The following is a 16,841-nucleotide window of genomic DNA, read 5'->3' as shown; positions in this document are numbered from 1 at the left end:
TTAAAATGGATGAGGTATGGCTGCAAGTCTGTATAAGTAACTATGATATACACATGACCTACAGTGTTTGGTGCTTACAACACACCGTCCTGGAGACGCGCGCAGTTGCAGTGTTTCTCGATATGGAGAAGTCATTCGACTCTGATGAATGGCCCTTCATGAGGTAGGTATTGGTACGAATGGGCTTGGGACTGTTTTTTCTGCAGTGTTGGGGATACTCTATTGCTCGCCTTCGGCACGTATTAAAATTGGAGACTTGGTAACAGAACCGATATTTATATCGCTGGGCACAAGACAGGGCTGTCCGCTCTCTCCGATTCTCTATGCGTTAGTAGCAGAACCCTTAGCCTGCGCGTTGCAAGAGTATCATAGACATAAGGGCATTCGCATCCCAGGATATGATCTCATAGTCTCAGCCTATGCTGATGACACGCTTCTTTATGTGCGTGATCCTGAAAGGCATCTCTCCTTGGTCTTGCGGGAAGTGTTACTTTTTGGGGGGTTTCGGGTCTACAGGTCAATTGTTCCAAATCCCTCATATTCCCCCTCATGCCATCTAAGACACAATTTGACCTGAACTACCCACTTCAATGGACGACGGACTCAGTGAGGTATCTTGGAATACAAGTGCATTCCGACTCGGAGGTGGCCTTTAGAGAAAAGTATGGTGTACTAGTGAGTAAACTGGAAGACGATATAGACCGTTGGACTCGATTACCGTTGACGCTTCTAGGTAGAATTTCAATAATGAAAATGGTAATTCTCCCTCTATTCATGTTCCTTTTTACAAACATCCCGATGGTCCTCCCCGGTATATTCTTTAAGAAATTCACAAATGGTTAAATTAGCTTGGGCGGGCAAACAGCCGAGAGTCAAATGGCAAGTACTCACCCACCTTATCACATGGGTGGATTGGGGGCTCCGGACTTTGATCTTTATTATTGAGCTGCGCAGTGCGCACACGCTCATCTCTGGATGCATGGCTTGTCAGATATTCCTCACCTACGCATTGAGCGGGAGGGGACTGCCCCGAGCCCGCTGCCCATGTTGCTCTTCATGCCTATGGATAGCAGAACTGGCATTCTAGACTCGATTCACGCAACCAATCATGCCTGGAATCATCTCCTGAAGTTGCAGGCTGGGGTCTTGCTGTACTCACCTCCCCTTGATTGGTGTCACTGGTTGTCGCCATGTAGAGATAGGGCTGTGGTTTGTGCGCTTAACTCCATTGGGGTCAATACTATAGGCGACTTGTTTGAATGCGGAACAACACCCTCACTCCTAACTAAGTTTCAATACCATAGGACAGACATACCTTACTGCAGCTACTAGGCACTGACCTGACTGAGCCGCCGGACGTGGCTGCACTTTCTCTGATCATAAAACCGCAATCGATATGGCCATCAACAGTGGGATGAAATTCTTAACAAACTCCCTGAGGAGGACAACATCTATTGTCCAGGAGGGAAAAAACGTGGCAAACACCTGCCTTAAGTCAGCTTTGGATGCAGCAGATACTGCTAGTAGAAAAATTTGCCCAGGAACCATCCTGAGAAGGCATGCCTTGCTCAGAATATTGTTGTTGTTTTAAAAGCTTTATTTCGATACGTAAATATCTTAAAAGCGATACATTACAAAATACAATTACAAGGCTTATAATGTCATACAGTTGTGGTTCATAAAACAGACAGATAAAAAAAGCAATAAATAGTTAAAATAGGATTAAATTGAGATGGAAAGCCTTTTTGCTCGGATCATCCAAGCCCATTTTAAAAATTTGGAGACAGCACAGACAATAAAAGGGGTTGTATCGGTCAATAAAATGCGGAGGGCCACCAGATGCTGTCTTGTGCCAAGGAGCCTGCATAGAGGTAGTAGCCAGCGTTTCCTTGGGGCACGGTAGTCAGGACATTCAAAAAAGAAATGTGCCACCGTCTCAACCCGTGTCAAACACACCGCACAGAAAGCTGAGGGCTGGGAGGTTGAAGATCTCCACCTGGACACCAAGTCGGCCAAAGGTAAGGTACCCACTCTGAGTTTGAAATAAAGAGCCCTATCCAGGGGAATGGAAATGAAGTCCAAATAGGGCTCGTAGGCAACTACGTCTTTGATTCTCAGGAATGCTGCGGTCGTATTGCAGTGACGAGGATTGCGAATAAGTTTGGTGGCTACCCAGTCCCAATATATCTTCTTCAGGGTGGCTTTCGGAGGGGCAGAGCGAGTAGCCCAGCAATCTTCCAAGCCCAGCTCCACCAAAAGGCTCTTAATGTCTCTTAGCCATTTGATTCGATGCCATCCTTCCATTGCAATTACCTCAGACAGACCAGCTGCGTAGGAGGCTATCTCCGGGACCCTCCACAGGCGGACCCACAAAAGCAGAGGCCTCAATCGCGCCTGGTCCGTGATCGATTTGCAACCCATGTCGAGAAGCACTGGGACTGTGGGTGTACTTGATGGGAGTAGCAAGAGTTCTTTCAAGAATTTGTGTTCTGCCTTGCCCAATACCTCCAGGTTTGTGGAACCCCACAACTCCGCCCCATACAAAGCCGCTGCAACCCCTCTGGCTTTGTAAATATCTATAGCTGGGGAGATACAATTTTTAGGGGAAGAACGATGTTCCCTGAGTATGGCACCAGTCACCCTTTTATGATTAAGCAACATCTTGTGAATGTGTGGGGTTCAACTCATGGAGTTACTGAGGCGAATCCCCAAGTAGTCAAACTCAAGGACCCTCTCCAGCGGGACGGTGTTTAAAATCGGAGGTGGCCCTAGCTTTTTGGGCGGGTTCATAGTCAGGAATTTGGTCTTATCTACGTTAATTATAAGGCCCCTAAGGGAACAGAACTCCTGGAAGCGGGTGAGGAGCTTTTGGAGACCTTGCGGTGTTTTAGCGATGAGCAAGGTTTCGTCGGCAAAGAGCAGGGTAGGGATCCGGGTGCCCGACAGGGACAGAGCATCTGCAGGTTCCTTGAGCAGATGATCAACCACACCATTCACATATAATGAAAATAGTGTGGGAGCCAGCACACAACCCTGGCGGACACCCCTTTGCACTGGGATTCTGTTGGTTTTCTCCCCATTCTTACCCCACCGCACCTGTGCATAGTTATCTGAGTGAAATTTAATAAGAAGCGACAAGATGTAGGCGGGTAGTCCCAGCCCCTGCAAAACCCTCCATAGTTCCTCCCTTGGTACTAGGTCAAAGGCAGTCTTCAGGTCAATGAAGGCCAAATAAAGACTGCCCTTGCCCAGCATCACCACCTTCCAGTACAGGAGGGTCAACCTGAATGCTTGTTCTATCGTCCCCGTGCCTGAGCGAAAACCCGCCTGGAAATCTGACAGTATCTTGTGCTCCTCAGCCCATTGGAGGACCCTCCCCAAAATCACCTTCCCTGCCACCTTTTGTGAAGAGTCAATTAGGCTGATCGGCCTGTAGTTGGCGGGGTTGTCCCGACACCCCTTTTTAAAAATCGGGACAACCTCCGCCCCCTTCCAGGAATCAGGTACCAGTGCGCCCCTCATGATTGCGTTTAATAATGTGGCGACCAATTTACCCCATGCCTTTAGATTGGCATGAAGCAAATCACCGGGTATCCCGTCCGGCCCCGCAGCCTTTAGAGGGTCCAGGGACTTGATTACAGCCTCCACCTCCCTCTCAGTGAAGTCATCCATGTCACTGACCATTGTGTCGTTCTCCAAGGAAAAGGAATCGCTAAGAGTCCCTTCAGGATGAGAATACAGGGCCTCAAAGTGAGTGTACCAGAGCTGACCGAGGATGTTGCAAGTGACAAGCGACCCATCTGGCCTGTTCTTGTTCCTAATCAAACTCCAGAAGCCCCTTGCGTCCTCTCCCTTACTAGCAGCCAAAAGGTCTTCCCAGAACTTCTCCTCCCACTCCTTTTTCGCCGCCTTTATGGTCAGAGAATAGCCCTTCCTGGCTGTTCTAACAGCTATTGGGGACTTGGATTTAACAGCCTCTATCAGGGCTGTTTTCTGGGACCTACATTTAGTTGTATACCAACCCTGTTTTGTCCAGGGGTCTTTCCTGTTGGACATACCCTGGGCGCCGCTGGGCGAAACAAAGAGTTTGCCCAGTGCCCCAGTTAGGGCACAAAAGACCTGCGTGACCTCCTTAGGTGCACTAGGCAATAGACTCAAGTTACTCTGAGCCTCAGCCAGCAGGGCCCCTATGGTAGAAAGTTTCTCACTGGACAGGGCGATCTTAGGCCATTTTAACCGCCTCCCACAGTTAGATACATTGAACCTCTGGGTGTTAGGTGCCAACAAGGGTTGTTGGGACCTGACCTTGTCCCTTAACCACCCTGGAGACAGACCGAGAGACAGGAGATTATGATCGCTATCAGTACTCTCAATGATCTTCATGTCGCTCAGGGTGCTCCATAGACATACATCGAGAAGAATATAATCTATTCTCGATGTATGATTGGGCCTATTATATGTATGTGCACCCTGCAGGTCGGATTTGGACCTCCCATTTACCGCCCTCAGATCAAATTCCAAATTTAGTGCATTGATCTGTAACGCCACTTGCGTCCACTTCTTAATGGGGGGCAGAACCAGGGCCGGAATCCCCCTTCTCGCATCCTCCTCCTCCATGCCTAACATATCATCGAGGCCCAGGGGCTCGAACGTACAGTTAAAGTCACCCGCCACCATAGTGCTCGAGTTCCTTGGCCGTTGTCTTAGCAGATCTTCCAGAAGTGCAATGGTGGCCGATTGTACTCCCTCCCTCCCCCCCCCCTTGTACCTCTAGCATAGACATTGAAAATGTCTAAGAGAAGGCGACCCCGGGAATCCTTCAGCATAATGTTGAGGATGTCAGGAGAATTTGTGGGATGTTCCTCCACCCTGCAGTCCAAAGAGACTGAAACCCAAATGAGGAGGCCCCCCGAGGGGCGCCCCCTCCCTACCTGAGACATCACAGCGGGAACAAAGTGCGACGAATAGCCCACCTTGTGACAGGGCTCCATGGCCCATGTCTCCTGGAATATACAAATGGAGTATCCCTCCACAAGGGCATTCCACTCAGGCAACTCCAGCTTCCTATCAATTCCCGTGATGTTCCAGCTGAAGATCCTAAGAACTGGATCCGTCACAGCTGTAACAACGCCGGAGATGAGGTCATTCTCTCCCGCCACAGATTCCTGGAGCACTGGAGTACTAACCCCTTCTTGCTCATCTCGAGCCTGACTTCTCTCATGCATGGGAGTGGGGATTTCACTGCACGTGGGGGGTGTAACTGGAGCAACAGGCAGCTCACTCAGATCAGAGTCGCCAACAAGAATGCCAACTCCGGGCCCCTCCCCAGGATTAGGTTCGATTCAGTATCCCGGAGGTCTCCACCCAGTTGGTTGCCAGACTGCCTGAGGATAGAATAGTGGTTTGGCAGGGAAATCAAAAAGGTTGGTGCTGTTACTCTGCCCTGAGCCGAAATCTCGGCCAATCCAAGGTGGGGCTAATCTTGGATAGAAGAATGTTAAGTCCACTAAACTAATTCCCTGTCCCCCAGAATTAGGTTTGGAGTCGCAAATAGATTGTGCTACTCTACTGTCCCTAAAGTTGACCACCACGCGTAGTCTCCTTCCACTTGCTTGTGTCCATAGCCCACCAAATTCACCCTTCTGGCTCCTATAATGTGGCCATCAAGGCCCCTCGCAAGGGGTCTGTTGGACTCGAGCCAGTGCATAGTTTTGTTTAATAGTGCCTGGGGGGGATTCATTGTGGCCAGCCTTCAGTGTAGGTACGTTGACAAGAACAGCAACGTACGGGTGGCAGTCAGGGGGCAAGTTTACTGGGGGAGATTTAGGGGCAGTTTTAGAGAATGTGGCTTTGTGGACAATGTGTGGTGATGGTATTTGTGGTTGCGTAGGGGGATTGTTAGCATGTAAGGTTGTAGCAGTGCGGGCCTGCGGAGTGGCTTTGCCTTTGCCCGACCCTTTAGGGGTTCCCTTTGTTACTGCTTGACCGCTCCCACCTGGCAGCTCAGCCCGACCCGGGACTTTAGGGTGCTTCGGGATACTTGTAACAGCTTGCACTCCTTGACCAGTACTACCCGACGGAGAAGCCCTCCGTGACACTGCAGGTGCAGTGTCAACCGGCTGAGGTGTTGTTACATTGGCCACAGGAGATGTATCTGGCAAGGCGAGCTGAGACACCATGGTGGAACTATTAGGGGGAGTCCCTCCCTGCCCCTCCTCCCTTGTCTTAAAATGGAGTTTAATGAGTGCTTTCAGCGAGAAAAAGCTGTCCAGGGTTGATTGTTCAAGCCTGTCTAGCCTTTCTCCCAACCCTGCTAATCTATCGGCAATCGGAGACAACAGGGATTTCAGAAACCCCTCCATCTGAGCAAAAGTAGCCGGGGGACAGGAAGACAGAGTCTGGGGGGTTGAGAAGGGAATGGCACTGATATTTTCACCAGTGGAACCCGTCCCCTTAAATACAAAAGGGGAATTAGTTTGATGCTTAGAGCTATGCCCTTAGGACCCTGTTTCTGCGATTTCTTGTACAGTTTCAGGGAGCTCTTTTTGTACGGGCTAGCAATCCTTTTCCTTTTTGTTTTTCCAAAAGCCGAAATCCTGGGGACCGGCTTTGATTTGCCCAGAGACCCAGGGTTTCTTGCTGAAGGAACGTTGAGCACAGGGCTAGTTGTTGTAGCAGGAGCGGTGGGCACAGGGCTAGTTAGTATGGCAGGGTAAACCATGGCAAGGGGAGCCTCAGTGCCAGCAACCTCAGGATGGTGAGTGGATAATGCAGTCAAGTATTCCAATCTATCAATGCTAGCCCTCAATGAGACAAGCCGAGGTTCATCGTGTATGTTGGAAGTGGTTGGTGGTTGGGCAGGAATACTTATGGGTGATTCTGCTCGAGCTATAGAGCCCAAGGATGATCTCTTAGACGGGTTTAGCTCCAGCGAAAGCTGCCGCTCCGTCATAACTATCTCCTTCTCTATAACGGCTTCTACCCGAGTGATAAATTTGTCCATGGTGCCTATGGCGCCACTTGGGCACCCTCCGCTTCCTCCCCTTAAGTTCTTCCCTGAGCGGGTGGTCATTAGTTCAGGGAGCAGAGGAAGAACAAGTACTCACGCTGGAGTTAGAAGGTCCGGCAGCGCTATGAGGGACGGTGATGCCAGAGGGGTGGCCCAGCCCAGCCTCTGACAGCCCCGGACTGCCACAGACTGCCCGCCCTTTGCCCGGGCTTCGCTCGGCGTCCCGCTGCGCGGAGGACGATCCTTAATGAAGGGGCGTTACAGGCCGGGGGCGTGGTGTCCAGGGGGCGCGGCGCCAATTACCGGCACTGCGCAGGGGCTCCTGGTCGATGTTGTCCCAGGCGCTCGCTCCGCCTCCCAGGTGCTCCTCCTCGTTGCTCCCAATGGCCGAGCAGCCCCTCGCTAACACGCGAAGCGGCACCCGCGAAGCGGTGCGGCAAGAGGTGGCGTGAAGTTAGCGGTAACTCCTCAGGAGAGGGGAGAAAAGGGCACGCCTCGGTCACTCTCCACGAGCACAGGAACCACAGGTACGCTCAGCTTACTGTCCCACCTGCTTAGCAGGACCTTCGACCTTTTCACCTGGTCGGGCCGGGGGCGTGGTGTCCAGGGGGCGCGGCGCCAATTACCGGCACTGCGCAGGTGCTCCTGGTCGATGTTGTCCCAGGCGCTCGCTCCGCCTCCCAGGTGCTCCTCCTCGTTGCTCCCAATGGCCGAGCAGCCCCTCGCTAACACGCGAAGCGGCACCCGCGAAGCGGATGCGGCAAGAGGTGGCGTGAAGTTAGCGGTAACTCCTCAGGAGAGGGGAGAAAAGGGCACGCCTCGGTCACTCTCCACGAGCACAGGAACCACAGGTACGCTCAGCTTACTGTCCAGAATATTTGTGTTCAACAGGAAGTTCAAACCTCTATAATTAATAGACCATTCAATGGAGAAGCACTATTTGGAAAGGGTAGATGAATCCCTTCAACAGATAAAAAAGGGCAATGAAACAGCAAGGGCAATGGGGGCCCTACAGCAGAGAGGCTCCTTTAAAAGGGGGTGGGTTCAATAACAGAAAGCCCACAGGTAGCGGCACCTTTGGACAACGACAACAAATGTCAATGCAACCTCAAGGGCAGAACCCAGGTGAATAAATGGGTCAGCAGTCAAGCTACCATGGGTGGCAACAACAACAGAAGCAGCTTTTTCTGTCAAGAGGCAATGGCAGAGGCCAACCCTCAAGAGGAAAAGGATTTACGCTTCATAACGTAATGGTTACTTACCAGTAGAAGTAGTTTTGCAGCTTGAAGATTTTTCTGGATTCACATGCGACCCACCCGGTTTCCCCTACAAGGAAAACAAACAGATAAGGAAGCAAATTATTAAACCAGCTATTTAACAACCATCTCAAGGACTACAAAAGACTAATAAGACAGAAAACAAAATCTGAAGATGGCTACCACGCACGTCGACCTCCAGGATATTGTCTGATGTCGACAGCGAACAAAAACAAAAAAAAACATTCTGGACCCAACCACTAGATGGGGGAATAATGCACAGCATGTGAACCCAGAAAATTCTTCAAGTTGCAAAACTACTTCTGCTGGTAAGTAACCATTTTGTTTTCAAAGATAGATACATCAATACAGGTGTGTGGAATTCCTACAGCCCGACACCCAATACATATTGTTTGGGGTCACGGACAACAGGTGTTTGTTTATTTTGTCCTTGGGACAAGTGGGCTCACCCCTTGCAGAACAAACCCTTTGGCTGCCAGATTACAGTACCACATTATAGCTCAAGGAAGGGCATTGTCTATTACGGTAATATTTGTGTCCATATGTTAATGCAGTTTGAACTTGTATTTATGTTTCATTAATGCAAAGTCTTTAATATTAGGGTGAGAACTCCAAGGAAATGTTGTAAGCTCAGACTGCACTGCAGACAGTGGTCCCAGTATAAAATTGTGTACAAACGTTTGCAAAGTTTAGCAACATTAGGCTACTTATAGTGCTTCCGGAATGCTCTCTGATTATATGCAAATATTTGCAGAAGCTTGAAAGCAAGAATAATGAGACATTGCTTTCAAAATAAAATGTTCACAAAAAAATGCAACTAGGAACTAAAATGGTTTAACTACTATGAAATTGGAGATACCATTTCTTTGAGGCATCATCTAGTAAAATATGTTGATGCATGCTAGTATTCCCCAAAAATATTCAGATTGGAAAATCAGAGCAACCAGTTTCAAGAAGATCATGGAAAACAAGAAAATAACAATCATTGACAAAGTCAATAGGTCTGACATTGGTTGTCTGCCTTTTGGTTTGTCAATGTGTGTCTTGTTGTGACATGGTTTTTGTAAAACCTTATCGTTGTGGGAGCTGCCAGGCCCTATTTTTAGGTCTCAAAAAAGCACACATTGCCACAGTAGTCCCCCAGCACTGAACAAAACGACTTTGTGTGCAGATATGCTCCTTGTGAAAAAAACAGAATGCTGTCACTCACAGGAAGCCAGCCTACAGACAAAGAGAGAGAGAGACAGAATTTAAATGTTTTAAAAAGGTCTTGGTTAACTAAAGACCTAATTAGGCACCCTGGGGCTTATTTACAAGCCCCTTGCGCAGCCGGTATGTCATTTTTTCCCTTGTTAAAAGTGACGCACCGACAGCCCAAGGGGCTTGTAAATAAGCCCCCAGTTCTTAAATTAAGGTGAAAGGTGCACCAATGGTATATACCCTTGCAGTTGTGCAGATTTAAAGCTTTCATTAATTCACAGTAATTTACCGAAGAAGGCCAGGAAATCGTACCTCTAGAAAATATTTTCAAACTGCATTTTAGCACGAGCAAATATGCATGTGTAGATTTTCTTATACAAAAATCTGTTGACCGTTTACAAGCACACTTTCCCTCCAACCACTTTTTTCCCAACCCTGGAATTTTTTTTACTTCTGCCCTTGTCAGGAGTTCATTTCTAACCTTTCTCAATATGGGGAAAGATTAGAGAAGAGCTGGTGAAAACTCCTAAAACATACAAGTTAGGTTTGCACAGACTCCAAAGCACACTCCAACCATTGATCTATTGCTTAACACTACCTCCAGCCCAGGTATATAGATATGTGGAAAGATGCCAAAATAAGGAAATTGCTGGAATTCAAACCCACGATCGGCAGCTGCCTCATTGATAGAGTAAAATAGTAACATTACGTGTAAAGACCAGTACAAAATCCAAGATTTGGAACATATTCCACCCCAGCCTACGGTGCTCAGGGATATCTCATGAGCAACATCTATCCCCATCATAGTATGTCCCAGCTGCAACCATGCTCACTACGTCTACCTGTTTTGGTTCCTCCCAGCTTTTAACACCTCTTGCAGCACATCCCAGGCCATTGCTATTGGTATCTTTCTCAGTCCTCTTTGTTCAGTGAGACTCCATTTTATCACTTCCTCCCTCCAGGACTCTATACTGGGCGGTCTACCTGCCTTCCACCGACTAGTTATATGCCTCTTCTCTAGTAAGAGAGCAAGGTTGGCAAAATGCGCGCTCTCTTTGTTTTATTTAGGAGTTTCAGGTAGATCGTGAAGGTCCAACTTTAATGTCTGTTGCTCCTTTGAAATGGTGCTAGACTTTTTCTAATGTATTACTACAGTGTGGGTTTAGCCTCCCATTATGCCATGCGGTATTTTAAGTAACCCTGAGCCAAGTACTACGCTACGCTCGCGTAGTTTGCGAAGTTTTCGGTACTTCGCACTATGCGAATTGCACGTAACACAGTGCAAAATCACATAGCGTAGCGGTTATTTTTTGCATTCTCGCGGTCCTCAGCATCAAGTTGGCGACTGCATGCAAGCAAAATTACATCCCGGCGAGACTTTTTCCTTGTTCACGATCAGCAACATGAAGTTGCCGATCGCGAGCGTGGAAAATAAACCTCCTGGCGAAATTCTCAACGCGGGGAATTCAGGTTCCTCATTGCGAGTGGTCGCGTATGCTCACGACCGCTCGCGATGAGAAACTACCAGTGCGCGTTGCGAAAGCTGCCTTTCGAGTAGAAATATACTCGAGTGGCAGAAAACAACCGATAGCACTGTGCAAGATGCGGTTTGCACTGTTTGCACAGTGCAGACAAGCATCCAGCACTGTGCAATCAGTGCAAACAGCATTTTGCACAGTGCACTACGCAGTTTGCTTAGCTCGCGAAGTGCACTTCGCGTAGCTACGTGTAGCACTACTACGCCCAGGGTTAATTTTAAGCACATGTCCTTCAATTGACCGGTTTGATTGTCCCTTTTTAGGTCTCGCCTAGCGTTTTGCGCTGCTCGCTCTGCGAGATCTCTTGTGATCAAGGAGATTTCAGAAGGGGACTTGAAGCCCCACCCCTCAATTTCATTGGCTGGCGTCATTGTTTATCTAAAACGCTGTCGTCTGATTGGAACTGAGCCTTTTTGGTTGCCACCTTTTACCCTTTCTGTCCGGCCCATCCGGACTGGATCATCTGCTTCACGGCTGTCGTGAAGCAATTTCTTATCTTTTGAGGGGCCATCTGTTTTTAATTAGTTCTTTCTGTGGCAGACGTTGAGTTTACATTAAAACTAGGCATTGCTTTCCTGTCCCAGACAGTTCAGTTGTGCTCCTCCGTGGTTGTCTCTAGTTGAATTTGCATTGAACGTTGTAAAAAATATAAGAACTAGATTTTTCCCCATGCTACACATTTTCTAACACTGTTGCATAAAGGAATTTATTTTCTTGTATTTTGTCAGTTTAAGACATTTTGGGAAAACGCTGTTTTGCCTTCATTTGTGATCGGGGAATCTACGTACTCCAGGCGGTTAAAACGGAAGCATTCTAACATAAGTGTCGCACGGCCTTCCGGTCATCATATCGCTTTAAAAAACATGCCAAAATCTACGCTGTGTTTCTACCTTGGATTATGTACTGGTTTTGACTTTCATATGTGGATATCAAAACGAACCAAACAAAAGTCACTTCTTCCCTCGATACACTGAATCCTGGCTAAAATTCGAGACGGACAAGTCCGCCGTGCCCCTGCATTGTTTCCTGCACGCACATAACACAACACAACGGCTGACGTGTCATTCTTCGTGTTTTGTTGTTTCTTGTAGCGTGCTCAGGGTGACAAAAAGTTACATTTATTTGTTGTGGAGTAGCCATCTAGTAGTCAAAGAAGGAACAACTGTAATGAGTATGAAAACACATACTGAACATTATTACTCTGCAGGACACCATACTGGAAATATTGAATTTAATCCTGCACATTAACTTGTTTTCCGGGTCACTGGTGAAAGGGAGGCAGGTGGCTCTGGGGTCTTGTAGTTACACAGCCCCCACAGCACGCCTTACCTGCGGCCTGCACAGTCTCTTCAGGCTGTGCTATCATGCATACCACTGTCGCTGGGGGAGGGGTTTGCGTTACATTTCTCCCTGTACTTCCTTAGCCTCCTAAACACACGCCCCCCCCCCCCACTCACACACACAGTGGCAGCTTATCTGATTCGGGAGGGGAAACGCACCCCTCACTGGCAGTCAGAGGAGCGCCATTTGGATATCACCAATTTAACATTACCTATGGGTTTTTTTGTGTGCCCGGAGGATGGGGGTTGGGGGGTGTAGGGTGATCATCAGGACCCCAGCTGTCTGTAGTGCAGCGAGGGTAGTGGCACCTGGTCCCTGGAGTCTGTTGGGCCCTCTGCACGCCAATTACGACTGGAGTTGATTACCCAGCTGATGGCTGGGGCATGCCCCTTGCTTGCATTAGGGCCCAGGGCACCGTGCCAAACATTGAGTGTGGCGAGTGGTGGAGTTTGGGGGCACGTTGCAGCTGCCTCCGAAGTTTCCTGCCTGTCTTCCCTCCCGCCAATACCTGGACTTTCGGAATACCTGGAGCTCCCCTGACCTCACACCCGAGTCTTTGCAGGACTTGCTCTTGAACCTTTTCTTCCACTTACTTCAAACATGTCCGCTTCTTATAACGTAGTCCTTCTCTAAGGGACTACCTGGCCTAGTATCTCAGGAACTATCACAATCTCAACTGTCGGTTTATCTCAGTAACTCGTGTTTCCCCGCACCTCTAAGGTGTCGCTGATGCCATCAGGCTTGTCACTATTCTTGGTGACCTTCCTGCGTGCCTCTCAAAGTAGACTCCATTGAGAAAGGACAGTAGGGAATGGCCATAGCTGTGTCCCGGACAACATTTTCAATGTTTGAACGTAAATACGCAGTAATACACCAGGAATAAATGGACTCAGCCCGCCAGGGCATGCTGCCCTGAAACCAATCACGTCACCGACTTTTTGTTCAATATGGATCAATTACCGTTTATATTGCACACAATTACCCATTTAGGAATTACTATCGATTAGCTCGTCGGCACTCGTCTAAACGTAGAGGTTTATTTGAAGCCCTTTATATCACATCCCTTTGCGTTTCCAAGCTTTTGCAAACTGTACCGAGCAAGAAAACAAAGATAATGAGGAAAAGCGATTTGCTCAAGATCACACATTTATGGTGACGTGGTGGGGGGGGGGGCAGGTTTAGAACGAAGTCTCCAGTCACCATTCAGGCCCTAAACCTCCAGGATTAAGGGTTGAGCTATGCAGAGAGAGCGGGACTTGTGACCTGCACGTCATACACAGATCACACTACAGGAGCTACATTATACTGCTGAGCTTAGTTGGCCTCTTCCTAGAGATTGTGGCCTGTGTTGAAATCCTACCATCTCTCCACACGCCCACATATCTTTCTTACTCTACCTATTTCACATTTCACATACAAGTTACCACCCTTCAAGTCCCTCACATTTGTCCTTTTTGAATCGCATCCCTTTGCGAATTACACATTTCTCACTGCTTTCTTCCGGCCCAGGCACTCGTGCGCTTCACGTGTTGTATGAGGTAGTAGCACTTAAGGAGGCGAGGGCATAAGTGGGGCGATAGTGGGAGTGATGTGAGAGGGATCAGTCCCCCTCACCCCTCCCCCCCGCCCTGCATGCTGAACACACCAACCCCTGAGCCTGAGGTGAACTAGCGCATATGGCCAGAGTCTGAGGAGAACCTCCAAATGACAGAAAAGTGGGGTCAACACTATACACAGGAAAACAACACATAAACACACCTCGCCTAGAACCATTCTCAATTCCTAACCAAAGCACCAGCGAATACTTCCAGAAAATCAATTTCTCACATTGTTTCCCCTAGCGTCGCATACCGTTTAATCCTAGTTTTTCTCAAGGCCGCGCTCTACTTCAAAAACGCATCTTTTTAATGTTTTCCTTACCACGTCATTGTGGCACCTTCCACTATTTTGAAGTACGAGGTACTAGTTTACAAAATCTATTGATATGTTCCACTTTATTCTGTTCCCTATCTTAAAAAAGACACATTTACAATTCCAATACTCGCAGTTTCTCTCCTCGGGGTTGGCTTGGAGGTAGTTTTTATCTCTGTATTCTCAGCACTGAAGGTATGTTTGTTTTAATTAGTACTTTTCAGTACTGCTTTTACACATTGTACACATTTTTCTGGACCCGACTTGGATGTCACATCGCTGTTGTTAACAAGCATTTGCAATGCAATAGATCTCGTATTTATATGGGTTTCATATATTGACATTGTAAATGACAATGACTTTTATTTATGTTTTGTTTTTTAAAATGTAAATAAAAGGCATTGTCATTTACAATGCCAATAGCTTAAACTCGCGTAGTGCAAGACCTATTGCATTGCAAATGCTTGCAATAGATTTTTGGGGAAAACTGATCTTTTTAATGACAATGGCATGTATATTCCTTGGTGTGACAATCTGAATTGGGTAAGAATGCCTTTGCGTGTAAAATGCATGCATTTGTATGTTTCTGATATATGGGGCAGTGGTGAGCGCGCTTGTAAAATTATATAAATACCATAAATTGACTCTAAATTGGTATGAGCCCCTGCTTCAATTTGTCAAAAGCTTTGATGCATGTGCTTTTGTTATGATGTTGGTGTTAAGTGTACCACTAATGTAAATAATATTATTGTGATTACTTCAATAGTTATTACTGAAGTTTTAAATTAACCTTTTGTAATTTTTAACCTTCTTTTACGTCCCTCCATGTATTTTTAATTGTTCTGAATCGCGCTTGGGTGTCCTTTATGTTGTCTAACCCATCCAGTCTCCAATACCCGTCTGTTGTAACAATTCCTAGGTTTTTATGTTCGGAAATCTCTGGCAAACTTCTTCACATGCAATCACCACAATGGCGGGAGCGGAAGCTTTCTGCAATACTTATTTTTTTTAGCGGCGTGTGGGAACCGTACTGTTGAAATTTTTAATTAGACGGTCATGTCCTCTGCCCCTGACATAAGCATTTTTCCTTTGTTCCCCTCCGTCTTGGCACATTCTCTAGCTTCCCCACTTCTTGCACACGGGAAGGACATCAGTGGTTTGTGGCACCTACCGGGAAGATGCAAGCAAACATGGACTCATATTTTTAGGTACCTGTTGATGGTGGTTAACAAATGAACACCACCCTTATTGTGCATCATCATAGTGCTTAGCAGCGGTGGCATGCACCTGCATTGCTGCGTTCCCCGACCATCCTTTGGAGCGGCAGGGCATCTGGTGTGCCTCGGTGAGAACCCTGGAGTTAGGTGGGGACGAAGGAGGACTCGGATGGGTCATTCTGGGCAGCAGGGGGGTGCAGGGTGAAGCTGTGTACCTGTTGTGCAGTGTTGCCAGAGTTTGAGGCCTTCCTCGTACTGCCTTCTCCGTGCCTTATTTCCCCATCTCACATCACTCGTCATTTCTTCTTCTCTCTCAGTCCCCCAACACACTCTTTATTTTTATTTTTTTACTTTAATAAGAGCGGCGCCGTCTTCATAGACACCGCACTATGCAATCAATCAATCATAGCATTTGTAAAGCGCACTACATACCCGTGAGGGTCTCAAGGCGCTGGGGGTCGGGGGCGCTGCTACTGCTCGAAGAGCCAGGTTTTGAGGAGTCTCCTGAAGGTTAGGACGTCTTCGGTCTGCCGTAGGCGGATGGGGAGGGCGTTTCACGTCTTGGCGGCGTGATAGGAGAAGGATCTGCTGCCGGCGGTTACTCTTTGGATGGGGGGATGGTGGCGAGGGCGTGGTCTGTGGAGCGGAGCTAGAGGGCGGGGGTGTAGAGGTCGAGTCGACTGTTGAGGTACGCTGGTCCGGTGTTGTGGAGTGCCTTGTGTGCGTGGGTGAGGAGCTTGAAGGTTATCCTCTTGTTGATGGGGAGCCAGTGCAGGTTTTTCAGGTGGGGTGTGATGTGGCTGCGGCGGGGGATGTTGAGGATCAGGCGTGCGGAGGCGCTCTGGATGCGTTGAAGTCTCTTCAGGAGTTTGGTCGGGGCTCCTGCGTAGAGTGCGTTGCCGTAGTCCAGTCTACTGCTGACGAGGGCCTGAGTGACCGTCCTTCTAGTTTCGGTGGGGATCCATTTGAAGATCCTGCGAAGTGTGCGAAGGGTGTTGAAGCAGGAGGAGGAGACGGCGTTGACCTGCTTTGTCATGGAGAGTGTGGAGTCGAGGATGACCCCTAGGTTTCTTGCTTGATTGGTGGGTGTGGAGGGTGCTCCTAGTGCAGTTGGCCACCAGGATTCGTCCCAGGCCGAGGAGGTGGAACCGAGGATGAGGACCTCCGTCTTGTCCGAGTTCAGCTTCAGTCGGCTGTTCCTCATCCAGTCGGCGACGGCCTTAATTCCTTCGTGGAGGTTGGTTTTGGCGGTGTGGGGGTCATTGGTGAGCGAGAGGATCAGCTGGCTGTCGTCGGCGTAGGAGATGATGTTAAGATCGTGCTGTCGGGTGACGTGGGCGAGTGGTGC

General features: G+C 48.3%; 1 protein-coding gene and 1 long non-coding RNA gene across 3 annotated transcripts in view; one reads left to right on the top strand and one right to left on the bottom strand.

Annotated features, from left to right (window-relative positions):
* The window catches only part of LOC144772782 (uncharacterized), a 340,470-nt gene that overhangs the window by 232,150 nt on the left and 91,479 nt on the right, over positions 1-16,841 (bottom strand). Inside the window, exon 2 of the long non-coding RNA XR_013599839.1 lies at positions 8,272-8,335. This is a non-coding gene — a long non-coding RNA (uncharacterized LOC144772782). The remainder of the gene's footprint in view (positions 1-8,271; positions 8,336-16,841) is intronic.
* Positions 1-16,841, top strand: part of RCBTB2 (RCC1 and BTB domain containing protein 2) — a 374,196-nt gene that overhangs the window by 344,309 nt on the left and 13,046 nt on the right. The gene's annotated exons all lie outside the window — the stretch shown is intronic.

This window comes from Lissotriton helveticus, chromosome 8, assembly GCF_964261635.1.
Source record: "Lissotriton helveticus chromosome 8, aLisHel1.1, whole genome shotgun sequence".
Classification (NCBI taxonomy): domain Eukaryota; kingdom Metazoa; phylum Chordata; class Amphibia; order Caudata; family Salamandridae; genus Lissotriton; species Lissotriton helveticus.
The sequence above is the reverse complement of the archived record's forward strand: the minus strand, read 5'-3'. Positions and strand labels throughout refer to the sequence as shown.